An 18,462-nucleotide genomic window follows, 5' to 3' on the forward strand; every position below is an offset into this window, starting at 1 on the left:
CACAAGCTAGGCCACAAAAGAAGTCTCAAGAAATTTCCAAAGATTGAAATCTTATAAAGTAATGTTACCTGAACACAACAGAACTCAAAATCAATTACAATTTTTAAAAAGCCTACACGATTCCCCAACGTTTGAAAATTAGACCACACTTCTAAATAATCTATTGGTCAAAGATGAAATGACAAAGGAAGTTAGAAAATAATTTAGATTCGATTAAATACACAACATATCAAACTTTATAGTATGCAGCTAAAGGAGTGCTTAGAAGGAAATTTATAGCTTTAAATGCTTACATTAAAAAAGGAAGATCTAAAATCACTAATTTATGCCTCTATATTAAAAACTGAAAAAAGAAAAGCAAATTAAATTCAAAATACAAGAATACATAAAAGTTAACACAGAAATCAATGACTGAAACACTGTCAACTATACTTCAATTTAAGAAAGGGGTGGGGGGACAGAAGAGCCCTGTCATGAGTTCTAGAAGCTGCGTCGATGGTTTAAGACATGTTTTTAAAAAGAAGAAGAATCAATGACAGAAAATAGAAAAAATTAACAAAACCAAGAGTGGGTTCTTTGAAACTATTAATAAAATTAATAAAAATCTTTGTAAGACAGAGGCATCTGGCTTGCTCTGTTGGTAGAGCATTCAACTCTTCATATTGGGGTCATGAGTTTGAGCCCCACGTTGGGCGTAGAGTTTACTTAAAAGGAAAAAAAATCCTAGTAAGACAAATCAAGAAGCAAAGGAGGGAAAACACAAATTACCATTCTTAGGAATAAAAGATGGCTTATTGTGATGCTTCAACAGACAAAAGAATGAGAATGCCATGAACAACTTACGCCAGTAACATATAAGATGGATAACTTACATAAAAAAGTTCAGGGGCGCCTGAGTGGCTCAGTTGGTTAAGCATCGGACTCTTAGTTTCGGCTCAGGTCATGATCTCAGGGTCCTGAGACTGAGCCCAAGAAGGGCTCTGTGCTCAGTGTGGACTGTGCTTGAGATTCTCTCCCTTTCCCTCTCCTTCCCCCTCTCCCCCTCTCCCCACTAGTTCTGTTTCTCTTCTCTCTCAAATAAATAAAATTGGGGCACCTGGGTGGCTGAGTCAGCTAATTATCTGCCATTGGCTCAGGTCATGATCCCAGGGTCCTGGGATGGAGCCCTACATCGGGCTCCCTGCTCAGCAGGAAGTCTGCTTCTCCCTCTCCTGCTGCTAATCCCCCTGCTTATGCACTCTCTCTCTATCAAATGAATACATAAAATCTTTAAAAAAGAAGTAAAATAATAAAATAAAATAAAATCATTTTTTAAAAAGATTTACCAAAACTTACTTAAGATACAGACAATATGAATTATGCTAAGTGACAGAAGCCAGACATAAAAGGGCAAATACGGTGTGGTTCTACTCACATGAAATACCTAGAACAAGCAAATACCTGAGTAGAATACAGAAATACAGAATATAGAAATACAGAATACAGAAAGTAAAATATAGATACCAGGGGCTGGGAAAAGGGGAGAATGGGAAATTATTGCTTAAAGGTTACAAAGTTTCTACTTAGGGTGATAAAAAAAAGTTTAGAAATACAGTGGTGATGGTTGCACAACATTGTGAATGAACTTAATGCCATTAAATTGTATACCTGAGAAAGTGTACAATTCAATGGCAAAGTTTCATGTTATGTGTGTCTTATCACAATTTTTTAAACTTAAAAAACTAATTCAAAAGGGATTAAGACCCAAATATAAAAGCTAAAATTACAAAACTCCTAGAAGAAAACATTGGAGAAAATCTGCATGATCTCGGGATAGGCAAGGATTTCTTGGACAGAGAATAAATACTCACAAATTGAACTCACAGTAAAAAACAAAAAACAAAAATCTCACAAATTGAACAATACCAAAATTAAAACCTTATGCTTTTTGAAAGATACCATTTTGTGTATCTTTCAAAGGAAAAGGCAAGCTGTAGACTAGAGGAAAATAATAGTCACAATATATCTGGACCAAAAAATTCTGTATCTGGAATATATAAACATCTCTTATAACTCAATAATAATAAACCAAACAATTCATTTTTTTAAGTGAGCAAAAGATTTGAGCACACATTTCACAAAAGAAGATACTAAATAAATAAATAAATAAATAACTTGCTAGCTAGCTTACTTGGTAACAACCTTACTTTTAAAATTTGAATCCTCTAGGTTAACGTAGTTTAATTTAAAAATACAGATGTCTAGGACTTATTCCTGACTCACTAAATCCTTTTACTTGAGATCCTTAGTATAGCCTTGGTATATACATTATGCCATAAGATTATTATATGTTATATATCAGGATTTTTTCCTCTGCAAAAATGATGTTCGTTCATGTTTTATAAATCGACTATAATATTCACAGTCTTCTTTGAAAACAACTACTCTTAGAGACATTTTGCTAAAACATTTTTGAATTGGCTTTAATATTCTTGTTTTGCATGCCACAGAAACAACTTAATTCCCTGGTTAGTTGCATTATTCTTGTTATGAACTCTCATTAGACTCTCACATTTAAAAACCACCAGTAATAAATTGACCACAGCTATTTTAAGTCTTTGTCATCTACAGAAAGATTTTGTTTTATACGGACGCTAGTCTGAATGATCTGCAATCAACTAGAAGCCAGAGTCCGTGTTTTCAACAAAGGATTGTCTCAGAGCCCCCTGGAAAAGGACTGTAGCAGCTATCTCAAACTACTGACACATCAAAGAATGGACTCTTGGGGACAGGATTCTGAAGCCATCGCTTGGACAACTGGACAACTTCCAGACCATTCCACTGGACTGAGTCAGAATTTCCAGAACTCTTTTTAGTTGAGAAGCGGACCATTAAACTAGATCCAGTGAAATGAGAATTAATTACATAGGCCTAAACGAACTAATGAGAGATGATTATAGTTATTTGTTTGGAATATTGTCTTATTAATATCTGTTTTCTAGACACATAAGGAAGCCTGCTCTCTTCCTTCTTGAGCTATCTAAACCCTAAAAAACTTAGTAACCATTGCTTTTGTAAAATGCAACATCCCTGGATCATATCTGATTTTCAAAGACTCTATCCCCAGTGAGATTTGAGTCTTGCTGAATTTTCTTACTGAATGTCCTTAAAATATCATTGCAAAAAAAGGTTATACAACAAAGGATTTGGCACAAAACAAAACAAGAATTTGCCTGAAATGTCATATTTGAGAATGATGCTTACTTATTTAAGCCACTTACAAGGAACTACAGTTGACTTTACGGAGCCAGTACTAACAAAACTCTCCCGTGAAAATTGCCCTTGTCCCTAGCTTTCCAGGATTCAGCCTTCTGGATGGTAAGGAAGGTTACCTCCTGGAAGGCCCAGGGCCCTTAGGACATTTGGGGGATCTTGAAAAAAGAATTCACCTAAATTTATCAGTACTGCAGATAAAATCTGATAGAGTGTTTGTTAAGCTTGGCTTTCTAGCCTCAAAATACAAATAATAGAGGCTTTTAAAAGTTCAATCTGAGATTCTTTATAAAATTTCCAGCAAAGCAAATTAAAAAGATCTATATAGAAAATTAACATCATTGCTACCCCATGTAAAGAACCAAGCCAAACTTAGTAAGACGAACCTTGTTTTGTGATTAAGAATAATATTTGAGATTGCTTTAGCTCAAAATGGCAAGACTGTAAGGAAACTTGGTATAATCAAAGAAAACGTAATAATCTTCTGGTGGAAAACTATGTATTGTTTAGAGAATACATTATCTGTTCGAGCCTTTTAGTGCCTTTGAGCTAGTTTACAACTCTGTAAACTATACATAATTGATACTGATACAAATAGTTCTTGTCTATAGATATTAGAAATAAATTCTGTAGAGTTGAGGTTCAATTGACTTCCCTTCTCCCCACAGAAAAATCCAGTTTTGTAACCACTTACAAATATATTTCAACACTTCCCTATACACATAAAGCTATGCTTCTTTCAATTCTCTGAACTGGCTGCAACATCTGCCTGGTACCCTTATTAAGTTAGATAAAATATTTAACACGTTTATTTTTTTTGATCAATAGTTTCACATATTTTTTTGTAATTTGTTATTATAAAACTATATTTCTCAGGATAGCTATGAAAATAGGACATATTTTATTTTACAGTTTATTAGCATTATGTAAAATTCCAACTTTATATCTCCACCTGTATTTTTGTTCCAGACTAAACAAATGTTAGGAATAGGCCTAAATGATTACCCGCTATGTGTTAAACTCTATACTAGGCCCCAGGGCCAGAGTATTGTACTACACAACATGGTCCTGACCTCATGGAGCTTACCATCTGCTATGGACCAAACAGTGTCCCCACCACCCCCAAAGTCATATGTTGAAGCCCTATTTGGAGATAGTTTTTAGGAAGTAATTAAGGTTAGATGAGGTCATAAGTGTGGGGCCCTTATCTCAAAGGACTGGTGACTTTATAAGAGGAAAAAAATCTTTCTCATACACATGCCCCCTACCCCTCCTCTCCCGACTCCATCCCAAAACGCCATGTAAGTACACAGGAAGAAGGTGGTATCTACAAGCCAGAAAGAGAACCGTCTCCAGAAACCAATGGTGCTGCGTCTAGATCTTGGACATCTGGCTTCCAGAACTGTGAGAATACATTTCTGTTATTTAAGTCACTGAGTCTGTGGTATTTTGTTACAGCAGCCCAAGCACAGTAACGATCATACGATGGGAGAAGACAGATAAGTAATTCCTTATTTACGACTGCTGTAAAAAGCTATGAAAGAAGAGTACAGGGATTAATTAAAGTACATTCTGGGAAATACAACTCAGTCTAGGGACAGCACGGTATGGATGAGGTCAAAAAACCCTTTCATTAGGAAGTAAAATATAAGCTGACACTTGATGGAAAATAGGAACAAAGATGAGGGAAAAAACATTCTGGGTACAGGGAATATACTGTCCAAAATAAGAGACAAAGACAGGAACCAGATTGTGTAGATAGTTTTATGGGCCATGTCAAGCCTTTCAGATATGATCCTAAGAGTAAGAAAAATTCACTGAACAAGTTCATGTAAACATCTAATAATCAAATCTGCACTTTACAAAGCTTTTTCTGGCTACTGTGTCATAGATGGGTAATAGACTGGGGCTAAACAATGCTAGACAAAGAAAAACAAGTTAGAAAGCTACACCAGCAACAGAGGCAAGAGATTACAATGGCTTGGACTATATGGACATGCCAGTGATAGTAGAAAGAAGTAAAGGAAATATTTGAGAGATATTTGAGAGGCATAATAGAAAGGAGTTGTAGGTGTAAGACAGAGGAAGGTAATAAGAATAACAAAGTTTTCTATCAGGAAGTGGCACCATTTAGTAAGCTAGGGAATATGAGAGGAGTAGGTTTTTGCGAAAGACCATGACTTCAGTTTTACAAATGCTAAACTTGAGATGTTTCTGAGATAGCCAAGTAGATTATAGTGAGTTGGTAGGTGTGAGGTCTAGAGCTATAAATGTGAGGAGAATTAGCATAACAACAGCAACTCTAAAAATAATAGTAACAAAATGAGCTCTCAAAGATTTTCAATTTTCAAGTCCTGTGTCCACATACTCATGGCTCACTAACAAAATACATCCATTTTTTAACAAGAAAATAGCTCCTGCTAGGAAATTAGTGATGACTATTGTTCCATCCCTGTCAACTTCTGCCAATCCCTGGCTTCCCACTAGAGATAGAGAATCTATGTGAAATCATTTCCTATATAAGCCCAATTTAAAAAAAGAAGACACTATTAAGTACAGCACAGAGCTATTACTCTGGCCTTCAGAGTCCTTAAAACTACCAAAATTTCCTGATTTTCAAAGTCCGCAGAGAAACAAAAGCCCTATACCAGGCACCACTGATACCACACACAAAGGCTTTACTATGTGTAGCAGGTGGTATCTCTTTTTAGCACATTCTCCAGAAGCATTTATCCAGGCAAATACCATCAAGTTGCATCAGAGTAGGAAAGTACATGGCACTGTTTCACATGTCAGTTTCACAGGGGCAAAAGTTAGACACATCATATCCTTGAGCCCCAGGAACTCCTCCCTGCACACTGCCTATCATTGCATTTACTTACACCTGGCATTTACTTTCATCCAATATCTGATGTCTAAGTCCAATGCCCGAATGAGTAAGCCAACAATGCAAAAGGATAACTATTCCCAAGGACTCTAAGAATAAGGTCATCAACAGCAACACACACAGACACACACACCATGACAGGTGCTTCAGCTACCTCCTCGCTCCTATAGTCTGTTCTTCACCTCCATTGGATTGCTCACAGCCTCAAAGAAATAAAGCAATGACATTTCAAGAAATATGAAGATAATTACCTTAAGTTGTAATGAATAGTAGAAAAGCTTAACTTTCTGGGTAACTAGAGACATAAACACTATTTACATTCAATTCCTAAGTGTAGGGTCAAGGTATTGGTGCTAAAATCCACAAACAAAAAAGCAATCATATTTGAAAGTAACTGCCAATGGAGGCCTGCCTCACAAAGCTGGGCAAGGGAAGCTACTCAGAGCTGGTACAATTGAGAAAAAGCAAAATACAATATTCCCATAGCTTGGAAAACAAAAACAAATAGCTTTAGAACTTCATTTTCTCTCAATTCTTTTTCCACAGATATGTACACTTTCAACAAGATTATCAACTCCTCTATGTCTGATATTCTAGACCACATTTTTTTAATGCATTGACAAATATCCAGATGGGCTTAAATGTGAAATAGCTTTCTAAAAATGAAAATTTTATTTCAGAAAGCTACATCTAATATAAATGGTATGAGCCAGGCCAAAAGAACTTACATAACCAACTTGCCCCAACAAAGCCCTCATCATTGCGGGTCTGGATTTTCTCATTCCCCATACTGGAATATAGTTGCTCTCTTCCCCTAAGTGACCAAAGCCGATCATAAATATTCTGTGGCTTTTCTAAGGCGCACTATTGTTCATTTAACTTGGTTTAGCATCTTACTAATGTTAAACAGAACAAAACAAAACAAACCTACAGGCCTGAAATGGTGTTATTTAGGCCAAGTCACCAAATTGAGACATAATATCTAAAGCTGTTGCACTTACAACCTCTCCCAGAAACGTTTTCTTAACAGGTAAAGAATTTTCTGGTCAGCACCAATAAGGGTAATCTGTCACATGGGCCCTCCCCATCTACTACTAAAACCCTTTTGTCCCCAAATGTACCTTACCTGAAATAACCTTTTTTTCTGTTTATGATTTCCTCGTCCTGCCTTTAAAAACCTTTCCCTTTCTGTAGCCCTTTGGAACTCTCCTGTGCTTGTTAGGTGGGATGCTGCCTGACTGATGAATCATTTTAAAAAGCCCATTACATCTTCAAATTTATTAGGTAGAATTTTGTGTTTTTTTCACACTAATTTGTGTTTCTGAAGAATTTACAGCTTCTAACAGGTAATTATGGCCTGCTAATAACAAAAGCAATAATAAACTACCAGTTTTTTGGAAGTTTACTAATAACAGGCACTGCACTAACTTCTATAACAAATAGCTGAGGGTTCAATTGCAGGCAGTATGCCATTCACTTTACGCGAATTATCTTTTACAAATAAACTGAGGTAACCAAGGCTACTGGGGACAAACTGTCAATGTTCCTGTCTAAGGCCAGTATTTCAATAAGTACCTAGATGTGTGTTCTCCATTTTTAAAAAATATTTTATTTATTTGAGAGAGAGAGCACGTGAGCAGGGGGAGAGGCAGAAGCAGACTCCCCGCTGAGCAGGGAGCCTGATGTGGGACCTGATCCCAGGATCCTGGGCTCATAACCTGAGCCAAAGGCAGACGTTTAACTGACTGAGCCACCCAGGAGCCCCTAAGTCCTCCATTTTTGTCTACACAAGGACATTCCAGCAATTGTTCCATCTTCTCTCACATTAACTTTTCCTTCTCTACTGGATAATTTCATTGACATAAAAACATAATGTAATATCTCCCATCTACATTTTAAAAAGAGGGGGAGAAAACTCCAAGACCTTTTCCAGCTATCACCTGATTTCTATGATCCTCTTTTCAGCAAATCTCCTTGAAATAATATTACTAATTCTCCCCAAAATGTCAGAAAAGGAGGAAGAATAACTAAGCGAAATTCTATATACTCTTCACTTAGATTTGCTCTTTTCTCTCCCTTCTCCCTTCCTCTCTGTGCACGCAGGCAGGCACACACGCACACATGCAATTACTTTTTGTTAATTAGCTGAACAATTGGCAAGTCATTTGTAAACACCTTCAAACCTCCTCCCTCAAATACTTCCACAATTAATCCCTGCCTAACAAGAGAGAACCATCACACAACTGTTCCACTAGAAAGTTTAACACCGACACAATAATATTATCGAATAAAAGTCCACATTCAAGTATCCTCAACTGTCCCAATAATGTTCTTCAACTATTTTTTTGAAATCCAGGATCCACCCAAGAATTAAGCATTACATTTATTCACCAAGTCTCTTTTGTATCTAGTAACCTAGAACACCTCCTTTGTCTCTCTTTTTTTCTTTAATCTTTTACAACTTCAACATTTTTGAAGAGTCCAGGCCAATAGTTTCTAAAGATTGCTCCCTCAGTTTGGACTTCTCTGATTGTTTCTTCCTATGGTACACTGAGGTTAAACATTTTTAACCCAAATATTACACAGAAAATACTGTCTCCCATTCTTTCCTGAACCCATTCGAATCAAGTTCTATATACCCACTTCCCATTGATATTGCTCACCTAAGTCACCAATAGGGAATTCCCTATTACTAAAGCCAAACGTCAATTCTTTTTTTTTTTTTTAAGATTTTATTTATTTATTTGACAGAGATAGAGACAGCCAGCGAGAGAGGGAACACAAGCAGGGGGAGTGGGAGAGGAAGAAGCAGGCTCATAGCGGAGGAGCCTGATGTGGGGCTCGATCCCATAACGCCGGGATCACGCCCTGAGCCGAAGGCAGATGCTTTAACCGCTGTGCCACCCAGGCGCCCCAAACGTCAATTCTTAAGTGTTCGTCTTACATGACCTGTCAGCAGTTTTTGGCATACTTTCTTCTTGTCGCTTTGTAAATACCACTCTCTTCTGGTTTTCCTCCAATCTCACTGGCTGCTTCTTTCCATTCTCTTTACCAATGGATTCTCCTTCCCTCCTAACTAATAAACACTCAAGTGCCCCAGGGCTCAGTCCTTCCATCTCTTTCTAGACTCACTCACTCACCAGGTCAGTGCTGCTCAAACCAGCTGTGGTGAAGGAGCAGGTGAAAATTTTAAACCATAACAAACCACTGCAAGATACAATAAATATGAAATAATAGAAAACTGATCAAATGCCTGAAGGTCACAACAATGTCAGTTGGTTACTCTAAATTTCTGTACTTAACTCATGGCAAACTGGTAACAGTTTGATAATCACCACCGGTTAGCTGACCACACTTGAGTAGCATTTTAGTAGTTTACTTCTCCAATCTCGTAACTTTGAATATCATTTATATGTTGTTAATCTCCAAATATATACCTCCAGATCAGATTTCACCCTTGGTCCCCAGTTCATATATACAATTATCTTTACAACACTCCTTCTTAGATGTCAAACAAGCACCAAAGTCCTGATTCCTCCAACAACTCCCACTCCTGTCCCTCCCAAGAATGAAAACAACAGAAAACAACCCTGTTCCACTCACATATTCCCCATCTTGCTCAATAAATGGCAACCATATTCATCTAGCTATTCAGTCCTAAAATCTTGCAGTTACCAATTCCTAACTTTCTTTCACATACCAAAATTAACTATCAAGAAATATTGTCAGCTCTCCATTCAAAATATATCCAGAACCCAACCATTTCTTACCACCTCAGCTGCTACCATCTTGTCTAAGCTACCACCACCTTGACTGATTTTTGCAATGGCTTCCTGACATACTTCCCTACATTCACTTCTGCTCTCCCTACACTCTGAACGAGAAGTGACTTCGTTAAAACCTAACACAACTCTATTCAACAGAGAAAGAAAAGTTGTTTCAACAAATGGAACTGGGACAACAGCTATCCACATTCAGAAGAATGAAATCGAATCCTCACCTTACACCACATACAAAAATTAACTAATAATGAATCAAAGACCAAAAGTGAGAGCTAAAACCATAAAACTCTTAAAAACAAATAGAGTTAAATCATCACAACATTGTTCTATATTTTCTCAGATTCTGTATTTGCCTATTAGCTTTTTTTTTTTTTTCCCAAGTAATCTCTACACCCAGTGTGGTGGGGCTTGAACTCACAACACCCAGATCATGCATGCTCGACTGAGCCAGCCAGGCTCCCCCTACTTGGCACTTATTAATCATAGGGCCAAACTAAGAGCCAAATTGTTCATAGCTCCCCTGCAATCCAGTTTCTGTGAATGTGCAAAAATCCTACTAACAAACCTTCTAACCAATCCTGAGTCCATACTCCCAACCACTTCCTTTATCAAACTCTCACACATCAAGCCAATATTTCCCCTGCCCTATATCACTCAGGGTCAAGTACCAGACAACTAAAACCCACCTCTATAGCCTAGACCCCACTGATGTTATTCAAAGTGGCCAGTCCTAAGCTGGTTACCCTGCTCTGCCTTGCTTTTCCTGTACAAACACCAATATAGGCTCTGGCTTAGGCTTTCCTCTTGCTCCTTTCTGCCTCCTGACCAAACCTGGTGCTTTCCTCATGAGGTCTGCATGCCATGGCATGCCCCTTCCAGTTGGGGAAATTTTAAGTAACAAATTTTTCTTTCAATAGCATTAGTCTCTCTGTGTCATTACTTACTTACCTTTATATATTAAGGCCTAAGAAAAACAAGACCTTGAATTTGGCAATGGTTTCTTAGATATGATACCAAATGCACAACCAAAGAAAAAGCCCATAAACTGGACTTCATCAAAATTACAAACTTCTACGCATCAGAGGTCACTATCAAGAAAGTAAAACAACTACTCACAGAATGGAAGAAAATATTTGCAAATCATGTATAAGGGCCTAGTGTACAGAATATATAAATTACTCTTACAATTCAACAATAAAAAGACAAATACCTCAAATAAAAAATGGGCAAAGGACTTGAATAAACATTTCTCCAAACAAGATATGCAAATAGCCAACAGGTACGTGAAAAGATACTCTACAGGGGCACCTGGGTGGCTCAGTTGGTTAAGCTTCCAAGTCTTGATTTTGGCTCAGGGCGTGACCTCAGGGTCATGAGATCAAGCCCTGCATTGGGCTTCCCACTGAGCAGGGAGTCTGCTTGAAATTCTCTCTCTCCCTCTCCTCTCTCCCTCCCTCTCCCCCCCTCTCCCCGTGTACACACTCTCTCCCTCAAATAAATAAATAAATCTTAAAAAAAAAAAAATGAGGGGCACCGGGTGACTCAGTCAGTTAAGCATCTACTTTGCCTCACGTCATGACCCCAGGGTCCTGGGATCAAGCCCCGCATCGGGCTCCCTGCTCAGTGGGGAGCCTGCTTCTCCCTCTCCTCCCTGCTTCTGCTCTCTCTCGCTACCTCTGTTGCTATCTGTCTCTCTCTCAAATAAATAAAATCTTAAAAAAAAAAGAAAGGAAAACTCTACATCATTAGTTATTAGAGAAAAGCAAATCAAAACCACAATGAAAAACAAATTCAGCAAAATTGCAGGATATAACACCAACACACAAAAATCAGTTGCATTTCTATACACTAATAATGAACAATCCAAAGAAGAATTTAAGAAACAAGTCCATTTATAATAATATCACAAAGAATAAAAATTTAGGAATAAGTTCAACTAAGGAGGTGAAAGACCTGTACACTGAAAACTATGAAACAGTTCTGAAAGGAATTAAAGACTTAAATAAATGGGAAAATATCCTACGTTCAAACATTGGAAGACTTAATATTAGTCAATCTGATAACATTACCCAAATTGATCTACAGATTCAATACAACCCCTATGAAAATCCCAATGACATTTTTACAGAAATACAGAAACTCATCTATCATTCATATGGAATCACAAGAAACCCTAAATAACCAAAATAATCTTGAAGAACAGTTAGTTCTTTGATACCAAACTTCCTAATTCAAAACTTACTACAAAGATACAGTAATCAAAACAGTGTGGTACTAGTGAAAGGACAGACAGTTAGACCAATGGAATAGAGAGTCCCAAAATAAATGTTCATATATATGGTCAAATATTTTTGACACGGATGCCAAGACCATCCAATGGGGTAAAGACAGTCATTTTAACAAATGATTCTGGGGAAACTAGATACTCATATGCAAAAGAATGAAGTTAGACACTTACCTTATACCATAAACAAAAATTCACTCAAAATGGATCAGAGACCTAAAACTATAAAATTCTTAGAAGAAAATACCTGGAGGATACCTTTTTGATACTGGATCTGGCAATGATTTCTTGGATATGACATCAAAAGCAAAGGCAACAAAAGAAAAAATAAATCAACTGGACTTCATGAAAATTAACATCTTTTGTGTTTCAAGGACATTATCAAGGGAGTGAAAATGCAAATGCAACCCAAAGAATGGAAGAAAATATATGCAAATCATTTATCTAATAAGAGTTTAATATTCAAAAAATCTTAAAAAAAACAAAAACAAAAACAAGGATGCCTGGGTGGCTCAGTCAGTTGAGCATTTGCCTTCAGCTCAGGTCATGATCCCAGGGTCCAGGGATCGAGTCCTGCATCAGGCTCCTTGCTCAACAGGGAGCCTTCTTCTCCCTCTGCCTGCTGCTCCCCCTGCTTGTGCTCTCTTTCTCGGACAAATAAATAAATAAAATATTCTTTAAAAAAGAGTTTAATATGCAGAATGTATAAAGAACTCCTACAACTAAATAATAAAAATAAACAACCCAATTCAAAAATGGGCAAAGAAATTGATTTCACTGATTACCAATGACCAGTAAGCACATGAAAATATACTCAACATCACTAGTAATTAGGAAAATGCAAATTAAAGCCACAATGAAATATCACTTCACACATATGAAGATGACTATTATTTTAAAAATGGAAAATAACAAATGTTGGCTAGGATGTGGAGAAATTGGAACCTTCATATATTGCTGGTTGGAATGTAAAATGGTGCAGCTGCCATAGAAAGCAGTATAGTGGTTCCTCAGAAAGTTACACACAGAATTACCATATGATCCGGAAATTCCCCTTCCTGGTATCTACCTGAAATAACTGAAAGCAGGGACTCAAACAGATACTCGTACACCCACATTCACAGCAGCATTATCCACAATAGCCAAAAAGTGGAAGAATTCAAATGTTCATCAACAGATAATGGATAAACAAAATGTGATACATACATACAATGCAATACTATTTAACCTTGAAAAGGAACGAAGTATGACATATACTAAAGCATGGATGAATCTCTAAAAAATTATGTTAAGCAAAAGAAGCCAGACACAAGAGGCCACATATTATATAATGCCTCTTAAATGGAATGTTAAGAATAGGCAAATCTATTAAGACAGAAAGTAAATTAGTTAGTTATGAGGGACTACAGGGAGTACAGAATGGAGAATGAATGCTAGCAAGTAGGGGTTTTCTTTCCAGGTGATGAAGATGTTCTGAAATAAGACAGTGGTAATTCCTGTAAAATCTTGTGAATACACTAAAAACCAGTGAACTGTATACTTTTAAATGGTAATTATATGCTATGTGGATTATATCTCACTAAAACTGCGCTTTTCCAAAAAAACAAAAAACAAAAACAAAGCAAAACAAAACAAAAAAACTAGGACAGATCACATCTTTCTCTGCTTAAAACCACCCACTGATTTTCTGTCTCAATGAGTGTAAAATACAAAATCTTTTCTGTAGCCTACGAGGTACTACAAAACCCAGTCTCTGCCTCATATTCTTTGATGCCCCCCCCCCACCAATGCCAACACCACTGTTCATTCCCCAACAGCCACCCTGGCCTCCTTGCTGTCCTTCAACATGCCAAGCATGTTCCTACCTCAGAACCTTGGCACATGCTGTATCCTCTTCATGGAATGTTCTTGCCCAATATATATCAACATCACTCATTCAAGACTCTTTCTGTTCTCTGCTCAAATGTCACCTTAATGAAAATATTCCTAGACAACACAATTTAAAATTTCAACCCCTGCTCCACAAAATGTATACCATCATATCTCTTATTTGGCTTTTTCTTCATAGCACTCAATACCCTACAACACACGTGATGTTTTTTCTGTGTGTCTGTCTCTCTTGAATACAGCTCTGTAAGAGTAGAAACTTTGCTTAATCACTACTTCATCTCCCGTATCTAGAATAGTGCCTGTACATAATAAGAACTTATGATATGAAAGAACTTATGATATGATGAATGAATTTAAACAAATGAACAAATAAATAGAAGCAAAAAGACAAAGAGAAATACAGTAACTCGTTTTACAAAGAAAACACCTAATAAAGTATTAGCAAGACTCAGGCCCAAGTCTGCCTGACTCTCAAATCCAAGCTCTTCATTTCTATGGTATACTTTACTTCCCAATTTGGAGACATTGGAGGGGTTACTTGGTAAGTGGAAGAGTGTGTATTTTGTAGAATGCCAAGATATCACATCTAAAAATCCATTTTTTAGTTTCTATCCATTTTAATGCAACTATTATATTTATATAGAAAAGCATAACAATTGATAGCCTCCAAAATTACTTCATTTATTTTATATTGCTCAGCAACTTTGAAAATTATGCTTATTAAATGAAGCTCTCTCCCGAAAGAAGACACCAAACTAGCTGCAACCCCCAAATTTCTTTGCACCCATAAAATATACTAGAGAGAATATGCCAAAGGAAATGAGGCTTTATACCTGCAATAGGCATATGGTAGCATCTGCTCTTGCAAGAGCCGTTCTGGGACAGAGACAAACAGGGACAGAAGTACAACACCTCCTTCTCCTTCCAGCCAAGACTGAGAAGACAATTACAGTAACTTTTTTTTTTTTTTAAGTAATCCCCACACCCAACATGGGGCTTGAACTCACGACCCCGAGATCAAGCACACTACTGACTGAGTCAGCCAGGCGTCCCAAGACAATCATAATAACTTTTAAAACTTCCAAACTACGGGGCACCTGCGTGGCTCAGTCAGTTAAACGGTTAAGGGTCTGACTCTTGGTTTCAGCTCAGGATATGATCTCCAGGTCATGATCTCAAGGTCATGAGATCAGCCTGCATCTGATTTCTCAGGCTTCAGCTTTGCACACTCAGTGCAGAATCTGCTGGAGATTCTTTCCCCCTTCACTCTCCCACCCCCTCTGCTCCTCCCCCAGCTCGTGCACGCTCTCTCTCTCAAAGTAATTAAATCTTAAAAAACAAAACAAAACAAAATAAAAAAACTTTCAGACTAGTCTACAAGGACCAGAAACAATGGAGCAAATGACTAAATCACTTGTTTCATTAACATCAGTTTCTCCACACTTACCACAAACTTTTAAGTATTAATTAAACTTACTCAAACATCTTATGTTGTGTTGTTTATACCTTCCGGCTTCTTTACTGCAAATGCTAAGCCATACTTTGCTTCCTACTGCATACTTCCTACAAAGACTTGCCCAGCTCTATGCAAAAGAGGTACCATGGAACCTCAATTATCTGGGGAGATAACTAAGCAGAGAAGAGGTAAGCCCATCCCTTGTTTTGTAAGTGAGACGATACAGTCCCAGAAAGGATAGTTCCTGTCGACATATAACTTACTAGTGGCAAAGCCTAGATTAGTATCCAGGATTCCCAGCTTCCTTATAGAATAAAACTTTTCTACTCCTCCAATATTAAAGATAAAAAAAAAAAAATTGTTTGCTCTGAGGTACTTCTGGCTTACTTAATGACAAATCCTCAAAATAGAAGGTTATGTCTAATTGAATCTTACAGCCTCAAAACCTAGATCGGTGCCCAACACACAATAGACAATAGTGTGCATTTACTGAATGATCAATTGTTTAAATGTGAGTTACTTTATTAAAAGTATTTATTTCTGAGTCTAATTAAATTTTTTAAGGAAGTTACAGAAAGCCTAACTTTAGATATCACTAAAAGGACCAAGGTATTCCTAAGATTAAAACTAAAATGACCCCCAAATGCCTCCAATTTCATATAACAGTCATTTTCCCAGGATACCCTTCCTTCTCCTCAGCAAACTCCATTCACTGGAGGCACACACTCCTAGAAGAAGCTACCTGCCTCAGGCCTTAATTCATTTCACTTAATCTTAAGCAAAGAGCAAATCTCAGAGAACTTCCAAGTAAGAGGAAACAAAAGAAAAAATGCCAGAAATAATACAATAGTGACCAAGTACAGGGGTGCCTGGCCAGCTCAGTCAGTAGAGCATGTTACTCTTGATCTCACGATTGTGAGTTTGAGGCCCACGTTGGATGTAGAGATTACTTAAAATCTTACAAGATGCTGAAAAGCCACTCCTTTTCAGTTATGTATACATAACTTAGCAGAGATCACTCCATTAAGAGTTCTGGTAGCACCTTTGCCCAGTTTTTAGAAGACTTGGGGCACTCGAGAACCTAAATTTCAGATCCACTGCTAGAACTAAGCTAATTTTTTTAAAAGATTTTATTTATTTATTCGTCAGAGAGAGAGAGAGAAAGAGAGAGCACAAGCAGGGGGGTGACAAGCAGAGGGAGAAGCAGGCTCTCCGCTGAGCAGGGAGCCCAATGTAGGACTCGATCCCAGGACCCTGGGATCATGACCTGAGCTAAAGGCAGACACTTAACCAACTTAGCCACCCAGGTGTCCCATAAACTAATTTTTAAAAAAAGATTTATTTACTTATTTGAGAGAGAGAGGGAGGGAGGGAGAAAGAGAGAAAGAGCACAAGCGGGGGAAGGGTGAGAGGGAAAGAGAGAATCTCAAGCAGACTCCTCTCTGAGTGCAGAGCCCAATGCAAGCTCTATCTCAGAAACCTGAGATCATGACCTGGGCCAAAATCAAAAGTCGAATGCCTAACTGACTGAGCCACTCAGGTGTCCCTAGAACTAAGTTTAAATAAAGAAATGTGGCTCTTAAATAATAAAATGTGTCCAATTTAACCCCATATGTTTCCAAGAGTTCTAAAACTAATACATCCTAGAAAATTTTAAGAAATGAAGCACTATCACATATATTAAGTGATCCTTCTAATAGCTGTAAGAAAAGAGAAGAACAGATGTCATGATCCTCATTTTACAGATAAGACAACTAAGACTTAAGGAGATGAAGTGATTTGTCTACATTTACAAAGCTAATTAAGTGACAAAGCTGACTGAACCCCAGGGGTTTTCTGACTCATAACTTGAGTCTCTTTTTATCAAATTACAATGAGCTTTCACAAAGCAGCCAAAGGGGCTTTACAAAAATCTCAGAGGACAACTAATTACTAGAGTATTTTTATAAAACAAAATCCTGAAACGGCAATAACAGAATTACCTTGTACTTCATACACCTACAAAAAGTGCATAAGATGTGTATATAAGGTACACTTAATAAATAAATATGAATTCTGTTGTGTCCTCCTACTTCTATGCTTCTGTAAGGAAAAGTTTTGAAGCCATTGTTTTATCATAGTGCCATTTCCTTAGTGTTTCCCAAATCTGGCTTCTTAGCAAAATCATGGTGGGTGTAAAGGCAGGTGCATAAAAATACAGGTTTCTTGGGCCTCAACGTGGAGATTCTGACTCAAATAAGTTCAGAATCTGTTCAGAATTTTAATAAGCATTTTGATGATTCTGATTAGCCAAATTTGCAGTACTGCCCCAAAAGAATTCTTAAGAGAAAAAGCAGGCCAAGAAAATAAAAGAATTTAAGTCCAGGGACAAAGATTATTTACCAATTTCCCTAGCCCTAAAGCCAGAATAGAATGAACAGGTGAAAGAAAGCCTTACTCCTACCCTGAATCCAAATTTGGTGCTGCCCTTGCCCCCAAACTGTCAGAAAAGTTGGCCTCTCCCTAGTACCATGTTATGGAACAGATAAAGATGCTCAGAGTTTCAACCTGAACATTCCCAAAAAGCTTAAGTCTGTTTAAAAAAAAACAAAAAAAAAACACCACTTGGTAAATCCCAAAACACAAGTATAAAAACTGTGGTGGTACTTAAGTAGCAGCTTTTCCTCAAATGCTCGGCAAAAAGTGAGACAGAGAAGATGACCGGGGGTGAGAAGGGATGGTGGAAAGGGGAGGATCTGACCTAGCAAGAGAAATTGGCTGGCCCACCGGGTTCCCTGGCCCAGATAAGAGTCGGGGGGGGGGGGGGGGGAGGAAGGGGGATAAACGGGACTCCTCTAAATAATACTGACAACGGCCCCCAGAAGGGATTCCTAAGCTAGTGTTCATAATCATAATCATAATAATCAGCAAC

General features: G+C 37.6%; 1 protein-coding gene across 3 annotated transcripts in view; it reads right to left on the reverse strand.

Moving 5' to 3' along the window:
- The window catches only part of MAST2 (microtubule associated serine/threonine kinase 2), a 205,048-nt gene that overhangs the window by 106,037 nt on the left and 80,549 nt on the right, over window positions 1-18,462 (reverse strand). The gene's annotated exons all lie outside the window — the stretch shown is intronic.

Source organism: Ursus arctos, unplaced genomic scaffold, assembly GCF_023065955.2.
Source record: "Ursus arctos isolate Adak ecotype North America unplaced genomic scaffold, UrsArc2.0 scaffold_12, whole genome shotgun sequence".
Classification (NCBI taxonomy): Eukaryota; Metazoa; Chordata; class Mammalia; order Carnivora; family Ursidae; genus Ursus; species Ursus arctos.